Source organism: Myotis nattereri (genome assembly GCF_964212035.1).
Source record: "Myotis nattereri genome assembly, chromosome: 14".
NCBI lineage: Eukaryota > Metazoa > Chordata > Mammalia > Chiroptera > Vespertilionidae > Myotis > Myotis nattereri.
In genome coordinates, this window is record NC_138089.1 from 17,391,996 (window position 1) to 17,412,965 (window position 20,970).

At 41.1% G+C, this 20,970-nt stretch overlaps 1 protein-coding gene across 1 annotated transcript in view; it reads right to left on the reverse strand.

Annotated features, from left to right (window-relative positions):
• The window catches only part of SLMAP (sarcolemma associated protein), a 164,189-nt gene that overhangs the window by 97,417 nt on the left and 45,802 nt on the right, over window positions 1–20,970 (reverse strand). The window lies entirely within an intron of this gene.

Consider the following 20,970-nt stretch of genomic DNA (forward strand, 5'->3'; position numbering starts at 1 on the left):
TAGAGGCCTGGTGTACTAAAATTTGTGCACTCGGGGGGGTCCCTCAGCCCGGCCTGCGCTCATTCACAGTCCAGGACCCCTTGGGGGATGTCCACCTGTCGATTTAGGCCCACTCCCCGGGGAATCAGGCCTAAGCCTGCAGTCAGACATCCTTCTGGCAGCCAGGGAGTCCTCGGGGGATGTCCGACTAAAGGCTTAGGCCCCCAACGGATCGGGTCTAAAAGGTTAGTTTTACATTCTTAGTGCTGCCACGGAGGTGGGAGAGGCTCCTGCCACCACCACTGCACTTGCCAGCCATGAGCCAGCTTCTGACTGAGTGGCACTCCCTAAATGGAAGTGCACTGACCACCAGGGGGCAGCTCCTGCATTGAGCGTCTGCCCCTGGTGGCCAGTGCGCATCATAACAACCGGTCATTCTGCCGTTCAGACAATATGCATAATAGCCTTTTATTATTATTACTAGAGGCCCGGTGCACAAAAATTTGTGCACTCGGGGGGGAGGAGGGTCCCTTAGCCCGGCCTGTGCCCTCTCGCAGTCTGGGACCCCTTGGGAGATAACGACCTGCTGGCTTAGGCCTGCTCCCTGGTGGCAGAGGGCAAGCACAATCCCTAGGTGCAGCCCCTGGTCAGGCTCAGAGCAGGGCCAATTGGGGAGTTGGGGCGCCGGCCCCTGTCATGCACAGAGCAGGGCGGATTGGGAGGTTGCAATGCCACCCTCAGTCACGCTCAGGGTAGGACCGATTGGGGGGCTGGGGCAGCGCCCCGTCACACTCAAGGCAGGGTCGATGGGAAGGTTGTGGCGCCACCCCCTGTCACGCACAGAGCAGGGCCAATCAGGGGGGTTGGGGCTCCGTACCGTGTCACGCACAGAGCAGGGCCAATCAGGGTTGGGGCGCTGCCCCCTGTAACGCACAGAGCAGGGCCCATCAGGGAGGTTGGGGCTCCGTACCGTGTCACGCACAGAGCAGGGCCAATCAGGGGGTTGGGGCGCTGCCCCCTGTCATGCACAGAGCAGGGCCCATCAGGGGGTTGGGGAGCTCCCCCCTGTCACTCACAGAGTAGGGCCGATAGGGGAATTGGGGCACCGCCGCCTGTCACACACAGAGCAGGGAGGATCAGGGGGTTGGGGCGCCGCCCTCTATCACCCACAGAGCAGGGCCGATCAGGGGGTTGGGGCGCCACCACTGCCACACTCAGGGCAGGGCCAATGGGGAGGTTATGGCTCTATCCCATCACACACAGAGTAGGGCCCGTGGGGTGGGGGTTGGGGCGCCGCCCTCTATCACCCACAGAGCAGGGCCGATCAGAGGGTGGGGGCGCCGCCACTTTCACACTCAGGGCAGGGCCGATGGGAGGTTATGGCTCTACCCTGTCACACACTGAGCAGGGCTGATCTGGGGGTTGGGGCGCTGCCCTGTCACACACAGAGAGGGGCCGATCAGGGGGTTTGGGCGCTGCACCCTGTCATACACAGAGCCGCAGGGCGATCAGGGGGTTGAGGAGCTCCCCCTATCAGGCACAGAGCAGGGCTGATCAGGGGGTTGGGGCGCCTTCCCCTGTCACGAACAGAGCAGGGTGGATAGGGAGGTTGTGGCCCCGCCCCCTGTCACACACAGAGCTGCAGGGCGATCAGGGGGTTTGGGCGCTGCCCCCTGTCACGCTGATCCCGGGGCCGGGAGGCCTCTTGGCTCCGTTGAGCCTGGTGCTGGGAGGCATATTACCCTTTTACTATATAGGATAGAAGCCTGGTGAATGGGTGGGGCCGGCTGGTTTGCCCTGAAGGGTGTCCTGGATCAGGGTGGGGGGTCCCCACTGGGGTGTCTGGCCAGTCTGGGTGAGGGGATGATGGCTGTTTGCAGCTGGTCACACACCCTTCAGGGTGGGGTTCCCCACTGGGGTGCCTGGCCAGTCTGGGTGAGGGGCTGAGGGCTGTTTTCAGGCTGGCGGGTGACTGAAGCTCCCAACCGCTCCTTTTTTTCTTTTTTTAAAATTCTGGGCCAGCTTTAGCTTTGAGATTGGCTCCAGCTCTTAGGCCTCCGCTGCTGAAAGCAGGTTTCTGGCCTTTGTTTACCTTCTGTATTTGAAACAATGTTGCGATCCAGCTGGCTGAAGCCCGGCAGACTAAAGCAGGTTTCTGGGGTTTTGTTTAGCTTCTATATTTGTAACACAGTTGCTTAGAGTTGCAGCTCAGAGGCCTGCAGCGGCAGGCGGGGAACGTTGGAGTCTTCCGTCACTGAAGCAAGCAAGCCTCATGTTAGCTTCCAGCTGCCTGGCTGCCAGCCGCCATCTTGGCTGGCAGTTAATTTGCATATTGACCTGATTAGCCAATGGGAAGGGTAGCGGTCATACACTAATTACCATTTTTCTCTTTTATTAGATAGGATAGGTTGTCTCTATTTTCCCCCTTTTGGCCCCTCTACCCAGCTCTTGCCCCTCACTTCTCTCTGGCCATCACCATACTGTTTTCTGTGTCCATGGGTTGTGCATATATTTTCTTTGGCTAATCCCTTCTTTAAATTCACTTCTTTAAATTTTTATTTTCAGATAAGTGCTTATAACTGCACTATTATATATTTTCTATTATATCATTTAGAATTAAGATATTTTTTAATTGAACCCTTGTAAATTTTAGCACAATTTAATAAATTATGCTAGAAGCAATTAGGAGATTTTTCATGTAATACATACACATTTCAATTAATATTTTATTAATTTTTAATTTTTTAATATTTTGCTTTGAAATAATCTCATACATGTAAAAAAACTATAAAATACTACAGCATATTATATGTACCCTTCACCCAATTTCTTAGGTGTTAATAATTTAAACATAACCATTATACAACTAACACAATTTCGAATATATTTTTCTTATAATCTCTTTAATGTTACTTAATCCATTTACTTTGTTTTTGTTAATCTTCACCCAAGGACATTTTTCCATTGAATTTTAGAGAGAGTGAAGGGAAAGGGAGAGACACATTGATTGGTTGCCTCCTGCACATGCTTTGATAGGGACTGGGGATCAAGCCAGCAACTGAGGTACATGCCCTTGACTGGAATCGAACCTGCGACCCTTCAGCCCACGGGCTAATGCTCTATCCACTGAGCAAAACAGGCTGCAGCTTAATTCATTTACTTTTAATCTATATGTGTCTTTATATTTAAAGTGGGTTTTGTTTTTGATTCACCCTCATAATCTGTCTTTTAATTGGTGCATTTATGCCACTGACTTTCAGAGTGCTTACTGAAAGAGTTACTACCATATCAGGTAGCTTCTGGGCCTTCTGGGGCGGGCCCGATGGGGTCCCGGGGCGGCAAGGCAAGCCAGCTGCTGGGGCTTCTGAGCGGGCGTGCCTTGCCGCCCGGGACCCGCTGATGGGGTCCCAGGCGGCCGGCCTTGCCTGGACGGTGGTGCGCTGTCGGTTCGTGCTGTCCCGCCCTGCCTGCAGTATGCAAATTAGCCGCCATCTTTGTTGGCAGTTAATCTGCATATCATGCTGATTAGCCAATGGGAGGTGTAGGGAAGGTATGGTCAATTACCATGCTTGTCTATTATTAGATAGGATTTATTTGTTTACATAAACTTTCTAACTTCCTGACTAGCAAAACACCACTAGTTTCAGAGACTGGAATTTTTAAGTTGTGCTACTGAAAAGGAAAATATAAGATTTTATTCATATGCTATCGGAAAAAAACACAGAAAAGTGATAAAATGTTCTTGCCAAAATAAAATTTCACATGTAACTAGAAGGAACTTGTCAACACATAACCAGAGGTCTTGCAAATGTTATAAACTTGCAAGGATTTTTCCACCTCCAAGTGACATTCCAGACACATTCATTGTAAAGTAATTTTGTTTTTCATGTAGAGTTAGAGGAGAAAGAGGAGAAAAGAGGAGAAAGAGGAGAAAAAGTATTTCTCTCTCTCTCTACATAGAACAGAAATAAGAATATGAAGGACAGAAGTAGAGAAGGTAGGAAGGTAAAATTAAAAATAATTTAACAAAACATGACAAAACACAGCTAGAGTGATTACATCCTTTTAAAATATGTAATCAAATTGTGACAATCCTTCACTAGGCTTTAGGACAAAGTAAACTAGATTTCTGAAGCTCAGCAAAATACAAAATAAACATATCATCTGAAAATTACAGTTCTGAGAGTGTTTCTATTGAAAGCCTACACCAAATTCTAATTTATAGGAGATTAACCTATTTGCCACATTTCAAAACTGATGCATTGGCAAGCAAATTCTAATTATCTTTTTCCTGTAATGGTGTGTTAATCACAGCAAGATACATTCAACTTTTTCTTTAAGCCGCCTACTTAGGTACTGGTATTAAAGAATAGATACTGCCGAAACCGGTTTGGCTCAGTGGATAGATAGAGCGTCGGCCTGCAGACTGAAAGGTCCCAGGTTCGATTCCGGCCAAGGGCAGGTACCTGGGTTGCGGGCACATCCCCAGGAGGAGATGTGCAGGAGGCGGCTGATTGATGTTTCTCTCTCATCGATGTTTCTAACTCTCTATCTCCCTTCCTCTCTGTAAAAAACAAAAAATCAATAAAATATATTAAAAAAAATAAAGAATAGATACTGATTCCAAACTCAATCTTTTTAACCCCAAGTGGTCTCTAATAACCTCTCAAAAATTGAACTCCAATATTTAAAATATGTATTTATTAAAATGCCATATATTAGAGCATATTATATAGAACAAGGGAATACTATGATATTTTAAATACACAATACTGACTATATTTTATAGGTCACTATTTTAATCACAAAATGTTAGCTTAAACCATCCAGAGATCAGCTGAAACAACAAAATAACTGCACTACCACTCTTTACCTCTGATAGTTAAAAAAAATCTCACCCATAGAATAATAGCTTTGTTTGCCACAAAAGGAAATCATTGTGATCACATTTGTGGGAAATATAGAACAAGGTCACTATAGGCTTACATATTGTTTAATAAAGAACACAACGGGCTTGATCTAAGGACAGTTGATATTGATTTGTATAGTCCCTAAGAGTTAGAGGAGAGGGAGAAACTTTAAAAATGTTTTCTATTAAAGACTGGCAAAACATAGGAATCTAGATCTTATATAAGGAGAAAAAATTGCCCACACATAAAACAATTTGGCAAACAAATTCAATGGAAATGTTAAAAGATGCAAATAGTACATCTGTTTAAAACACCTTGGTCTTTACTCATATCTCTCTATTGTTAGTGATAATTAAGTCTTCGAGAGAGTTATCTCCTAAAGGCTTTGACAATTCACAAATCCATAGGTGAGTTCTTTAGAAATCATAATTTTACTTTAAGAGAAAAGGAAACAAAGTCACTAACTCAGGACCATAAGTGCATAAGTAGAAATAATAAAAATGCAAACAAACCCCTTAAAGGGTTTAGTATAGTGCAGAAGCTCCCATTTTTCTGCCACCACAGGATTAAGACGTTCAAGCGGGAGGGAGGAGACAAGCAGGGATGGGGGTTTGCAGAGTGGAGGGGGTCAATGGGGGGGGGGACATCTGTAATACTTTCAACAATAAAGATAAATTTAAAAAAATAAAAGAGATGTTCAAACACAGTTTACTCTCACTACCCCTCATAACATCCACTACTTCTCAGGATGGATAGGTAATGTCCCCAGTTATGAGTCAGCAATTCTTTTCTTTAATTTTGAACTTAAATTTAATAGTAGAAAGTATCACATTCATAGGGTGGGGGATAGGTAGAAAAATATAAACTGGCTAGTTGATTTTTTAGAGAGAGAAAAGGAGAGGGAGAGGAACATCAATATGAAAGCATAACATTGATCGGCTGCCTCCTGCATCCCCCCTATCAAGCCTACAACCCAGACATGTGCCCTGACTAGGAATCGAACCTGCAACCTTTTGGTGCATGGGACCATGCCCAACCAACTGAGCCACACTGGCCAGGACTAGTTTCCTTCTTGTATAATGCTGTACAAACGATCCTATGAAGTTAGAAAGTGTTTTGAAATTACAAATCCATTTTCATATACTTCAATCTCATTTAATTATTATAAAGACCCTATATGTTTGATTAAATGCAATATTTCAATCCTTATTTATAACATTTCAAATTCTACCTCCATTTATGGCCTAAACACAAGGCCTTAAACATTTTTCCCTAGAAAACTTTGAGGGCCAAAGTGAAGTTTTCTTTTAAAAAGATCATTGGTTTATTTCACTACCATGAAAGGAAACATTAAGTATATTCAGAATCCAGCCACACAGAAAATTTAACAACAAAGCAAAGTCAATTAAGAAGAGTTCATTGCTCAACAGTATCAAGAGGATACCAGAGCATTTACAATAATCACACATTTTTGAGTGCTTAGTATGTGCTTGGATAAGCGACTCTGCATGTACACTTTCAAATAATCTTTACAAAAATCTTATGAGGTAGATGATTTATTATCCCTATACTACAGATAAAGAAATGAGGACTAAAAGAGGCTAAGTTGCCAAAGGAGATCCCAAAGTTAGTAATGGGGAGAAATGTACATTTTAATCTTTTTTATCTCAACCATTCTGCTATACTACTTATGCTTGTCTGGCAATTTCTTTTCCACTATCTCTAATGCATCCCAACCACCGTGTAAAATAGAATTTTGTTCATTTAATAGATGAGTAAATCGAGGATGACACACAAGTCAAGTGGCCTATCTACAGTAACAATGGAGAAAAAAATAAAACCAGCCATCAGGCCTTATGCTACCAAATCATCAAAAAGGTACTTTTAAAATTTCTTTTAAAAATGCATTCACTATCTGCTTCCACCTACTTGACACACAATCCCAATAAATTTGGGTTTCCTAATTTCTGTGCCCATGGAAGATGAAAGGAAAGAAGCATTTGCTTATGCCAGGCACTTTACATACATTACCTCACGTGAACTTCAGAATACTAAGATATAAACAGTATCCCACACAGACAGGGTTAGGATTTAAACCATAAACCAAAAGATTATACAGAACGTAGTAACAGCCAACAAGGCCTATTGGACTCCTGATGACTATGGCAAATTCCTTGAAGATCAGGATCAATGATATTCCTAGACCTTATTAACAAAATGCCTGTTAATAAGTATTTAAGTGTTTTAAATAAATAATTCATGAATGTAACATTTACAACCCAGACCCATTGTTTACCCACCATTTCCTGAGCACCTCTAGACAGGAATTCAGCAATCAGCCACATTCCAATAATAGAAAGAATATGTGATTATAAGAAGCCACTTACAGCAAATGCAAAACAACAGTAACAACAAATACTACCAGTAATACAAGTAGTTTCTACGACCCTCTAGACTAGAGCATCTCACCTAATATGTCACCAATTCCTATGAATTCTGACTCAGAACAATCTCTCAATTCCCTACTGTCTTTCCCTTTCCATTTCTTTTTTATAAAATATTATTTTTATTGATTTCAGAGAGGAAGGGAGAGGGAGAGAGAGAGAGAGAGATAGAAACATCAATGATAAGAGAGAAACATCAATCATTTCCAATTTACTATGTGACCTTGAGCATGTTTTTTAACCTCTCTGAGCATCCCTTTAGTAATAAAGAGATATTTATAAATCCCTATGTATACATTGAGGATAATACTAGTACCTACCTCAGAGTGTTCGTGATAAAGGTTAAATTATGTTAAGCATGTTAAGTATTTAGCACAGTATTGTACATAATAACTGCTAAACAAATGGCAGCTATTGTTTTTAAATTCATAAACTATACATACATATAAAGTCACTTTGACTTTCTTCAGTCAGAGAACTGATTTAAGACTTTCCTCTATTGTTCAAGATTCTTAAAAATAAAGTTCTTTGCCAATTAATTACTAAAACAGTAAACAGCTGATAGAGATATAAATAGATCAGTAACAGCTGAACTCTAACACATACAGGTATTAAAAATAGTATGCCATTGGCCTGTTACACATAAATATTACTGTAAGTAACCACAACCTGTGCAAAAAGGTAAGCAGCTAAGCCTTTGTCGCACACTACTGAAAATCTTTTATGAAAAATATGAAACACATATTACAATGTGATTAGGGAATTCCCTAATAAAATTTAAATCAAAAGGAAATTACGCCCTACAGGTTTGGCTTGGTGGATAGAGCATTGGCCTGCAGACTGAAGGGTCCCAGGTTCGATTCCGGTCAAGGGCATGTACCTTGGTTGTGGGCACATCCTCAGTAGGAGGTGTGCAGGAGGCAGCTGATAGATGTTTCTCTCCCATCAGTGTTTCTAACTCTCTAACCCTCTCCCTTCCTATAAGTAAAAAATCAATAAAATATATTTTATAAAAAAGGAAATGACTATACTCAGGTATATGTAAATACACTTAGAATATATTACATAGATGAGCAATTTACAGCTCAATGAATAGTATGAATTAAACTAAGTGATATTTAGCAGATTTCATAATTCCATTTTATTGATCGGCAGCCTCATGCATGCCCTCTACTGGGTATCCAGCCAGCAACCCGAGTAATATGCCATTGACAGAAATCAAACCCAGGACACTTCAGTCCACAGGCTGATGCTCTATCCACTAAGCCAAACTGGCTAGGGCAGAATGCTTTTATTCTTGAAATAGTAATTCAACATCCAGAATCTAACCTATGGAAACACTGAAATACTCACACACATGTACAAAGGCAAATGTATGAGCATGTTCACTGAAGCAAAATTAAAAGAAGAACTGAAAGAGCTAATGTCCACCCAAACTGAACTATGCTTACCTGATGAAATATCAGACATCATAACCACAATATCACAATCATCAAAAATAATGAGGCAGAATTATCAGCACTAAAATTAAATATATCCCTTTTATAAAAAGGATATGTTCTAATATACCATTAGAAAACAAAAATCTGAACAAATGTATACAAACAGCTCACAGCTTATCTACACAAAAACAAATCTTATGCCTGGCCTGTGTGGCTTAGTGATTGAGCATTGACCTATAAACCAGGAGATCACGGTCCAATTCCTGGTCAGGGCACATGCCTGGGGTTGCGAGCTTGATCCCCAATAGGGTGTGTGCAGGAGGCAGCATAATGATTCTTCTCATCATTGATGTTTCTATCACTCTCTCCGTCTCCCTTCCTCTCTGAAATTAATAAAAATATATTTTTAAAAAAAATCTTAAGAGTTAAACTTTAAAATTAAGAAAGCTAAAAAAATGTGTTCAATAAGCCTACCAAATCTTCAATACCATATTATGGTCATTTAGAGGAAGAGAGTGGAAGATGAAAAGAAGAAGAAAAAAACAAAACAAAAAATACAGGAGTTTTGCTCTAAAAGGAATCAAAGAAATGAGCATGCAGAGCAAAGGAAACTATCAACAAAATGAAAAGGCAACCTTCTGAATGGGAGAAAATATGTGCAAATCATTTATCTAAGGGGTTAATATCCAAAACACAGAGAACTCACACAACTCAATAGGGAAAAAAAGAACAATGAGATTTAAAAATGAGCAGAGGGGCCCTGGCAGGGCAGCTGAGAGTGTCGTCCCCATACGCCAAGTTTTCTGGTGTGATTTACCAACCAACCCCCCCCCCGCCCCCCGCCTCCACTCCCTGTCAGAGCACTGACAGGAATCAACCAATGAATGCATAGATGGGTGGAGAAACAAAACTGATGTTTCTCTCTCTCACCCTCCCTCCCTCTCTCAAAAATAAATAAATAAATAAATAAATAAATAAATAAATAAGAGCAGAGAATCTGAATAGCCATTTTTCCAAAGAAAATGGTTAGCAGGTACATGAAAAGATGCTCAACATCACTAATCATCAGGAAAATGCAAATCAAAACAAGGATGAGATATCACCTCACACCTATTTAGCATGGCTACTATAAAAAAGAAAAGAAATAGGTGTTGGTGAGGATGTGGAGAAAAGAGAAACTTTAGGCATTGTTGGTGAGAAAGTAAACTGGTGCAGTCACTATGAAAAACAGTATAGCCAGTTTGGCTCAATGGATGGAGCGTCAGTCTGTAGGACTGAAGGGTCCCAGGTTCGATTCTCGTCAAGGGCACATGGCCGGGCTCGATCCCCAGAAGGGGGCATGCAAGAGGCAGCCGATCAATGATTCTCTCTCATCATTGATGTTTCTCTCTCTCTCTCTCCCTCTCTCTTCCTCTCTGAAATCAATAAAAATATATTTAGAAAAACAGAAAAATGGTATAGAGGTTCCTAAAAAGTTTAAAAGAGAACTACCATATGATCCAGAAATTCCACTTTGGGTATTTATTCAAAGAAAAAACTAACTCAGAAATATGTATGCAACCCATGTCCTTGGAACATTATTTACTATAGCCAAGATATGGAAACAACCTAAATGTCTATTAATGAATGAATACAGAAAATGTGGTATAGATATTATTCAGCTATTAAAAAGAATGAAATCTTGCTACTTGTGTCAACATGGACTTTGAGGGCATTATGCTAAGTGAAATAAGATGGACAGAGAAAGATAAATACCATATGATTTCACTTATATGTGGAATCTTAAAAGTAAACAAAAAACTCCCAAGCTCAAAGGCACAGAGAACAGACTGGTGGTTTCCAGAGCAGGGGGTGGGAGTGGGTGAAATGGGTGAAAGGAGTCAAAAAGCACAAGTTTACAGTTACAAAACAAATAAGTCATGGGGTGTAATAATGTACAATCCAGCAACTATCCTATATAATAAAAGGTTAATATGCAAATTGTCCCCTTGGGAGTTAGACCGACCAGGAGTTCTACTGGTCACTATGACGTGCACTGACCACCACGGGGCGGCACAGAATGAAGGAAGCTCCCAGCCGTCCCTAATTGCCAGCCAGGCCTAGGGACCCTACCCATGCACGGTTCGTGCACCGGCCTCTAGTAGTTAATAACACTGTACTGCATACTGAAAAGTTGCTAAGAGAGTAGATCTTCAAAGTTCCATTCACAAGGAAATTCTATAACTGCTAGAGGCCCAGTGCACAAATGTGTGCACCAGTGGGATCCCTCGGCCTGGCCTGCAGGATCAGGCCGAAACCAGCTCTCCAACATCCCTGGAGGGGTCCCAGATTGCGAGAGGGAGCAGGCCAGGCCCAGGGACCCCACAGGTGCATGATCAGGGCTGGGGAGGGATGCAGGAGGTTGACAAGCAGGGTAGGGACCGTGGGAGGGCTCCAGGGCATGTCCAGCCCATCTCACTTAGTCCCAATCAGCCGGACCCCAGCAGCAAGCTCACCTACTGGTCAGAGTGTCTGCTCCCTGGTGGTCAGTGCATGCCATAGCAAGAGGTTGAGTGGCCTTAGCGTATCATTAGCATATTATGCTTTGATTGGTTGAACAGCTGACAGGCCGACTGGACACTTAGCACATTAGGCTTTTATTATATAGGATGTATAGCAATGCATAGTAACTTGACTTTCTATGGTGGTCATTTTGCAATATATATAAACTAGAGGCCTGGTGCACGAAATTTGTGCATGAGTAGGGTCCCTAGACCTGGCCAGCAAGCAGGGCTGATTGGGGCCTTCCAGCTGCTGCCCAGGGCCTTCCTTCCCCAGCTGCCAGCCAGGGCCTTCCTTCATTCCATGTAGCCCCCTGGTGGTCAGTACATGTCATAGCGAGCAATCGAACTCCTGGTCTCCCAGTCGAACTCCTGAGGGGACACTTTACATATTAGGCTTTTATATATATAGATATCAAATCATTATGTTGTATACCTAAAACTAATGTTATATATCAATTATACCTCAATAAAAAAATTTTAACCAGATAAAGAAGAAATGAGCAGTAGCTAAAAGGGAAGGTAGGTTCGGATAATTTTTTTTAAATAAGAGAAAAATCACATTGTTTCATATACTAACAAAAAATGACCCAGTAATGAGGAGGGGCCCTTAGCCTAACCCTGGGGAATCAGAAAAGGTTTCCTGGAGGAGCTGTCCCATGCTGAGTAATGAAGAGTAAGAGTGAGTAGGGATGAGTGGGGAGGAAATTGAGACAGCATGAGCAAACAGAGGCAAGAAACAACAGGAGGGGGGCATGTGAAGTTCAAAACTGAGAATGACAGGAGGTGAGGGTGAGGCTGGAGAGGTAAACAGTCACTAAGCCTTTTAAGATAAATCAAGCAGAACAACTATTATCATATAGATAACACAGGCCTTGCCACTATAGGGTTTTTAGGTAGGGAAGTACTAAGATCAAAGTGACATTTCACTGAGGAAGTGAATGGCTTGAGGGGTTATTAAAAGGCAGGGATAACAGTTATGAGGCTACTGAAATAAAGAAATAATAAAGTCCTGAACTAGGACAGCGTTAAAAGTAGTGAAAGGGATTTAGTGAAAGATCTGATGTGCTCAGTGTTGAAGACAGGAGCTTCTAGAGGGGGCTACTGTGTACATGATAATGCCATTACCTGTATTTGGAAATATTAATGGGTGGGGGTAGTGAATGATTTGTTTCAATTTGAGGTATATTGCTTTTGGAATCTCTATAGGACATCCAAGTAAGTAAATGTAAGCAGGCAATTGGGTAGAAAACTCAAACGGAGGGCTCAAAACATCTGAAGGGCATCAGGATTTGAGGGGTTATTAAAATTATTATCTACTAGAGGCCCGGTGCATGAAATTCATGCACTCAGGGGGGTCCCTCAGCCCAGCCTGTGCCCTCTCACAATCCGGGAGCGGGGAGGCTCCCGCCACCGCTGCTGGGCTCACCAACTGTAAGCCCAGCTTCTGGCTGAGCGGTGCTCCCCCTGTGGGAGTGCACTGACCACCGAGGGCAGCTCCTGCATTGAGCATCTGCCCCTTGGTGGTCAGTGTGCGTCCTATCGACCAGTCATTCTGCCTTTTAGTCAATTTGCATATCAGCCTTTTATTATATAGGATAATAAAAGCCTAAGCAACCATTACAGCAGAACAACCAGAATGACTGGTCGTTATGATGTGCACTGACCACCAGGGGGCAGACGCTCAATGCAGGAGCTGCCCCCTGGTGGTCAGTGCACTTCCACAGGGGAGCACCGCTCAGCCAGAAGACGGGCTCATGGCTGGAGAGCGCAGCAGTGATGGCAGGAGCCTCTCCTACCTCCATGGCAGCGCTAAGGAGCAGTGAGCTGAGTGGTAAGGAGCAGTGAGCAGGCAGGTGGTAAGGAGCGAGAAGTCCCAGACTGTGAGAGGGCACAGGTGGGCTGAGGAGACTCCCTTGCCAGTGCATGAATTTCGTGCAGCGGGCCTCTGGTAATATATAAGATGATTCAAAAAAATGTTGGCATTGGTGATATAGTGGTGAGTATAGCTGCCTTCCAAAAATAACATTTACAAGAAAAACAATGACTGAACTTTACGAACACTAACATTTAAGGAGAAATCAGTGGAGAAAAATGCTTGAAGTATTTTTAGATAGGACAATCAGAAAGGTAGAAGAAAAATCAGGAAAAGATATACCCAAAAGGCCAGGGAAAGAGCCAAAAGCTAATACTTCAACCACTAATTTTTTTAAAAAAAGCTGTAGTGACCTGAATAAGCTGGCAGAGATCAGAGATCAGGAAGCGTCAAATCACATAACAGTCTGGATTTTCCAATTCTGTTGTATTAATATTTTAAAAATCAGGGCCATTTCCTCCTGAGGTTCTTTAAAAAAAAAAAAACATAAGGCCATGGAGCCTTATTTATTTATTTATTTTGTTAATACTCACCTGAAGGTATTTTTCCATCAATTTTTAGAGAGAGTGGAATGAAGGGGGAGAGACAGAAAGAAACATCAATGTGAAAGACACATGGATTGGTTGCCTCCCCCCGTACTAACCCCGGACCAGGGCCAAGGATCAAGCCTGCAACTGAGGTACCTGCGCTTGACTGCTCTATCCACTAAACCCGTGGTCGGCAAACCGCGGCTCGCAAGCCACATGTGGCTCTTTGGCCCCGAGCGTGGCTCTTCCACAAAATACCACGTGTGGGCACGTACATACAGTGTGATTGAAACTTTGTGGCCCATTAACAGAAGTCGGTATTGTGTGGAAGAGCCACACTCAAGGGGCCAAAGAGCCGCATGTGGCTCACGAGCCACAGTTTGCCGAGCCGCAGTTTGCCGACCACTGCACTAAATCAAACCAGCTAGGTCACTTCCTAAGGTTCTTAAGTAGTGACACCAATCTGAGTGGAAAATACTAAAGGGATTAAACATAATTGTACATTATCTACCGTTTTAGTCGAGGAGTATCTATGGTTGCTCTACACAAAGAAAATTGGTAATGTATTTCTTATTAAATCAAAAATTGTTGTTAATCATAATAAACTGAAGAGAAAAATGTTTACTTTTTATCGTTCCTGACTTCTTGATTGTTACACATTACCTCACGCCTGACTTCACAAAACTCAATTAACTATATAAAATCTTACAAGCCTTATATAACAATGAAAAGTAAGCACGGATGATGTAGCAACCTATAATGCTAGTAATTAGGGGAAAGTATTACCAATACAATAAAAATTTATCAGAAATGGAAAGAATTTTTGATGTTGGAAGAAAAAAATAACTTGAAAGATAAAGGGAGAAATAACAGAGCAAGGGTCAATTTCCGTTTCTTCTTTTTTTTTTTTCGATTTTTATTTCTAGATTTTAGCTTTACTTTATCTACACTTTTTGGCAGGCTATCTAAAAAAATCACTCACTCTTGGATGGCTGTACTAACCTGGAGTGACTCCCAAGTGTTTGGTCCCACCCATACAAAAAAATGCCACAAAGAACTTTAAAAAAAAATCTACAGGAAGCATATTTTCAGATGAGCACCTAAAGCAAAATCAGTGAAACAAAGAAAAGACATGGCATGGGAAAGGTAACAGCATTTTCTTGGAGTAGGATAGGGGGAACTCCCAAGGTGTGTGTCATTAGCCAAAGCTGGAAAAGCAGGATTCAGAGCACAGCAGAGCACACATGCAGCTCTCTAGACGAGACAGAAAAAAAGCTGTGCTGGGTTAGTGCTGCTAGAGTTTGGGCGAGTCAGACAGAGTGGGGAGGAAAGCACTACCACATTCAATTTCAGCATATAGGAAAACTGTGTGGCTGCTTTCTTACCTTTGCTTTATTTCCTCTTATTAATTTACTATTAAAATATTTTAATTACATTCAAGGAAGCTAAAATGAAAGTTACCTCAGAATTTTATTACTTCAAGTATCTGGACAGGCTTTGCCACGCTGCTTTGCACATAGACTAGACTAACATATAAAGCTAGCATTACTATCACAAACAACCTTTCTAGCATTAGACAGTTTGATTTTGTTAATTAATGTAGCAACCAATTTGTAAAAATTTATTTCTATGGTTACTAGCAAGGATTAATGTATATTTATTACATATATTCATCTTGAACAAACTGCTTGTTTCTTTGGCCATATGTTTATCTACAATAATCTTGATGGCCTTCTTTTATTTTGGAAAGGACATTTTATGTGTTATATATCTTAATTTTTCTGTCATAATGAATGCAAATGATGTCCTATTTCCATTTCATTTGGAAATAAAGTTTTCAATGTTTATTTAGATACCCATTGATTTGATTTGCATTCACTTGGGAGTAGGCTATAGTAGTTATTCATCTACCAATAAATCTTGAAGTTGTTTCCATTATTATATAGTCACACTGCCTGTCTTAGAACTTTTTATTTGCCTGCTCCAGTCATTACCCTTTAATTCTTTTCTATCATTTGTGTTTTTCTTTTTTTTTTCATATATATATATTTTTTTATTGCTTACAGTATTACAAAGGGTATTACATATGTGTCCCTTTTTTTCCCCCGCCCTTGACAATCCCCTAGCCTCCCCTACCCCCCAGTGTCTTATGGCCATTGGTTATGCTTACATGCATGCATACAAGTCCTTTGGTTGATCTCTTATCCCCCTCCCTCCTGCCCCCCAACCCTCCCCGGCCTTCCCGCTGCAGTTTGACAATCTGTTAGAGGCTGCTCTGCCTCTGTATCTATTATTGTTCAAAAGTTTATAATGGTCTCTATTATCCATGAATGAGTGAGATCATGTGGTATTTTTCCTTCATTGACTGGCTTATTTCACTTAGCATAATGCTCTCCAGTTCCATCCATGCCATTGCAAATGGTAAGAGTTCCTTCTTTTTTACAGCAGCATAGTATTCCATCGTGTAGATGTACCACAGTTTTCTAATCCATTCATCTACTGATGGGCACTTAGGCTGTTTCCAGATCCTAGCTATGGTGAATTGTGCTGCTATGAACATATGGGTGCATATATCCTTTCTGATTGGTGTTTCTGGTTTCTTGGGATATATTCCTAGAAGTGGGATCACAGGGTCAAATGGGAGTTCCATTTTTAGTTTTTTGAGGAAACTCCATACTGTCTTTCATAGTGGCTGCACCAGTCTGCATTCCCACCAGCAGTGCACGAGTGTTCCTTTTTCTCCACATCCTTTCCAGCACTTGTCGTTTGTTGATTTGTTGATGATAGCCAATCTGACAGGTGTGAGATGGTACCTCATTGTTGTTTTGATTTGCATCTCTCGGATAATTAGTGACTTTGAGCATGTTTTCATATGTCTCTTGGCTTTCTGAATGTCCTCTTTTGAAAGGTGTCTATTTAGATCCTTTGCCCACTTTTTGATTGGATTGTTTATCTTCCTTTTGTTAAGTTGTATGAGTTCCCTATAAATTTTGGAGATTAGGCCCTTATCAGATATGACATTTTCAAATATGTTTTCCCACACAGTGGGTTTTCTCGTTGTTTTGTTGATGGTTTCTTTTGCTGTGCAGAAGCTTTTTATTTTGATGTAGTCCCCTTTGTTTATTTTCTCTTTAGTTTCAAGTGCCCTACGAGCTGTATCAGTGAAGAAACTGCTTCGGCATATGTCTGAGATTTTGTTGCCTTTGGATTCTTCTAGAATTTTTATGGTTTCCTGTCGTACATTTAAGTCCTTTATCCATTTTGAGTTTATTTTTGTGTATGGTGTAAGTTGGTGATCTAGTTTCATTGTGTTTTTCTTTATATATATCTAAATACATATTATTGGTTTCAGAGAAGAAGAGAGAAGGAAAGAGAGATAAAAACATCAATGATGAGAGAGAATTATTGATCAGCTGCCTCCTGCATGTTTCACACTGGAGATCAAGCCTGCAAGACTGGGAATTGAACCATGACCTTCTGGTTCATAGGTCAATGATTAACCACTGAACCACACTGGCTGGGCTTTTAAAATTTTTTTTAATCCTCACCTGAGGATATGTTTATTGATTTGAAAGAGAGAGATAGAGTCAGAGAGAGAGAGAAACATCAATGTAAGAAACAATGAACCCGCATGTACCCCAACAGGGGATCAAACCCACAATCTAGTATGTGCCCTGACAGGGAATTGAACCCACAACCTTTTGGTGTGTGGGATGATACTCCAATCAACCAAATGTGTTTCTTATCAAATATATTGCTATCATCCATCTTTAGAAGAAATATTTTTGTGGCTAAGTAGTGATATGAAATTTAATGGGTTCCAAGCAATTCTACTCCTAGGTATCTACCCAAGTGAAATGAAAACACAAGAACTGTACACAAATGTTCCTAGCAGCATTGTTCATAATAACCAAAAGTTGGAAGTAATCTAAATGTCCATCAACCACTGAATACAATAAGATATATTGTCCCTCCTGGGGCTGGGTGGATGTGGACAGATGGGGGGGGAGGGGAGATGGGGGCCATCTGTAATTAACATTACCCAATTAGGAGAAGATACGAAACATATACACTTGGGGAATTGGGAAGCATTGAATTAAATCTCTGGGAAAATAGAATAAGATATCTGACATATAGGACATGTAGGATAGGAACTCTCTCATATCTATACTTACACAAACAACTCATCCTAAAATAAAATCTAATCCCTAAACAAGCAGAGCTCTCTTCTTGTCAGTGAGGCACAAAGTTTTCTCAGGGTTATTTTGCCCATCAAGCCAGAAAACACACCACCTCTCTTCTGTTATGGGGGTTAGCTAGGTATGTTTTATCAACAAAAGTTATTATGATTAGAAGAAAATGTCCTCTAATATTAGTTATGAGTAACAAATCTACCTGTCAACTGTGGCCATCTAACTCCATCTTATTTCCTGGCAATGTTAATCTAGTAATTAACTCTCTAACACAGAAATAATGATCCCCGTAGTGGGCAGCCTACTGCAGCTACACTATATAGAAAAGAGGAGAACTTCTGAAAATCTAAAAATAAATGTATGAATATATAACTTTCAATCTTACCCTTCAGAGGAGAAAAAAAATCATCATCTTCATTATAACTGCCACTATAAATTAAGGTACCACAGAGTGACTTGCTCATAAACATTTCCAAAACAATGGAATAGCAATAGCTAGCCAAGTCCCTTAACCACTGAAGATTTAATTATCTCATTTAGTCAGTGAAGGAAAATTATCTTATATAATAAAGCAGTAATATGCTAATTGACCATCAGGCCTTGATAAGATAGTGGTGCCCACAGCCACAAGATGGCGGCACCCAGTCCCTTCAGCCCCGCCGGGGGGTGGCAGGTGGCAGAGCGCCTGCCGCTGGAGTCCCCCAGTCCCCTTAGCCCTGCCGCGTGCCCGCCACCATAGTCCCCCAGTCCCCTCAGCCCCGCCTGCAGTTAATTTTCATGTGACCATTACCTTTTAAAAAAAATCCTTACCCAAGGATATGATTATTTCTTTTAGAACATCTGTTCTCGGGGAGCAGGCCTAAGCCAGCAGGTGGGCATCCCCCTAGGGTCCCATACTGTGAGAGGGTGCAGGTTGGGTTGAGGGACCCGCCATGTGCATGAATTTTCATGCAACAGGCCTCTAGTATATTATGAAAGTCATCTATTTCTTCTATAGTCTTTGTTTCTTGGGGTTCCGAAAATGAATTCCAACATGGTTGTTGACTCTGAAAGTGACTTTAACATACTCAGATTTATCTCTTAAAGCATTTGATCATGCTCTACCAACTTCTAGCTGAGTTCCCCTTATAATATTAACTTTTCCTAGAACGGGCTAGGCAGCTGAGGAATAACATTCCTTTGGGCTTTATGACATTTATTAAATTTAAAATCAAAACATCAGTTGAAGAAAAATAAGTATGACCTAAGAGCCTATGCAACTTAATTACAGATAGATTAAGCTGTACCCATTAGCTTCAGAACTAAAAGAATCAGAAAAAACTGTAGAAAATTAAGTATAAGATTTTTAATGCTAAAAAGGTCTACAAAATACCCTTATTGATGAAATAGCTTAGGGCCCCAAAGAAGCTGCCAGGCCCTAGCTGGCTTGGCTCAGTGGATAGAGTGTCAGCCTGCAGACCAAAGGGTCCCGGGTTCAATTCCAGTCAAGGGCACATGCCCGAGGTTGTGGGCTCAATCCCCAGTAGGGGGCGTGCAGAAGGCAACCAATCAATGATTCTCTCTCATCATTGATGTTTCTATTTCTCTCTCCCTCTCCCCTCCTCTCTGAAATAAAAATTAAAAAAAAAATTTAAAGAAATGGTTTCCTTCCCTTTAAAAAAAAAAAAAGAAGCTGCCAGTATAAAAACCCATGACAAATAAGCAAAACTAGACAGCCAGTATCAGCCCGTGGGCCAACCCTCTCTCTATCCATTAAGTTAAACCAGCTAGGGCTGGCCTCCCAGTTTTTCAACACTCAACTACATTGCCTTTTCATTCTGGTCCAACTTTTCATTTTGCAGATGAGGAAACTGTGTCCCCTAAGGAAGAGACAGAATTCATTCAAGGTTCAAAACTATTTAATAGCAGTACTAGTACTGGATTAGTACTCAGAGTTGTTGTTTTTTTTTTAATTATTGACAGTATTACAATTTCTCCCTGCCTTTGGCCCCTTCCACCCAGCCCCAGCCCCACCCCAGGGCTTCACCACTTTATTATCTGTGTCCATGGGCTATGCATATATGTTCATTGGTTAATCTCTCCCCGTCCCCCTGAGATCTGTCAGTCTTTTCCATGCATTAATGTCTCAGGACCTATTTTGTTCATTAGTTTATTTTATTCATTAGATTCCACATATAAGTGAGATCATGTGATATTGGTCTTTCTCTGACTGGCTTATTTCTCAGACTCGGGTTTCTTATTCACATTATGCTTTCCTATTTCACATTGAGCTTTCCCCCATTTAGTCTTTCTAAAAAGTAACGTTTTTTTAGTATAAAATACTGTTGAAGTCAAGAGAGTACAATAAAGTACAGAAGAAATTAAAATTACTCCTCCCAGCTTCCAAGGACAACCACTCTCAACAGTTTAACATACTTATATGTATTGTAAGACCATCATTCCACTCACTTGCCCAGTATTTTTAAAGAAGTTTAAAGACATACTTTATATATAGTTGCATATTTAAATTTTTTTTCACTTACATTGTTATGTTCCATGGCATTAAATATTTGTTGAAAATATGACTAAATGGCAAATGACACTTCATAAATTTAATTAATTTATTTAATAATAGGTCTACTGATTATATATGGTAGATTTTGGGGAATTAATCTCTATGATGAAACTGCTATACATCTATAGGCAATATCTCTGATATTATTCTTAGATTAAGTCCCTGGAAACGGCATTACTGAGTTAAAGGGTATAACAATGTCTAACACTTATGTGATGCTCATTATTGCCAAACTCCTCTATGTCCTTCACCTTGTTTAATCCTTACAACAACCCTATGAGAGAAAATGAATGCCCAGAGAGAACAAGTGACTTGCCCATAACTGTACAACTAGAAAGGGACATAGTCACGATTTACATCCAAGTAGTCAGGCTATAGGAGCCATGCTCGTAAATCACCATGCTGGCCTCTTTTTTTAAAAATATATTTTTATTAATTTCAGAGAGGGAGATGGAGAGAGAGATAGAAACATCAATGATGAGAGAGAATCCTTGATTGGCTACCT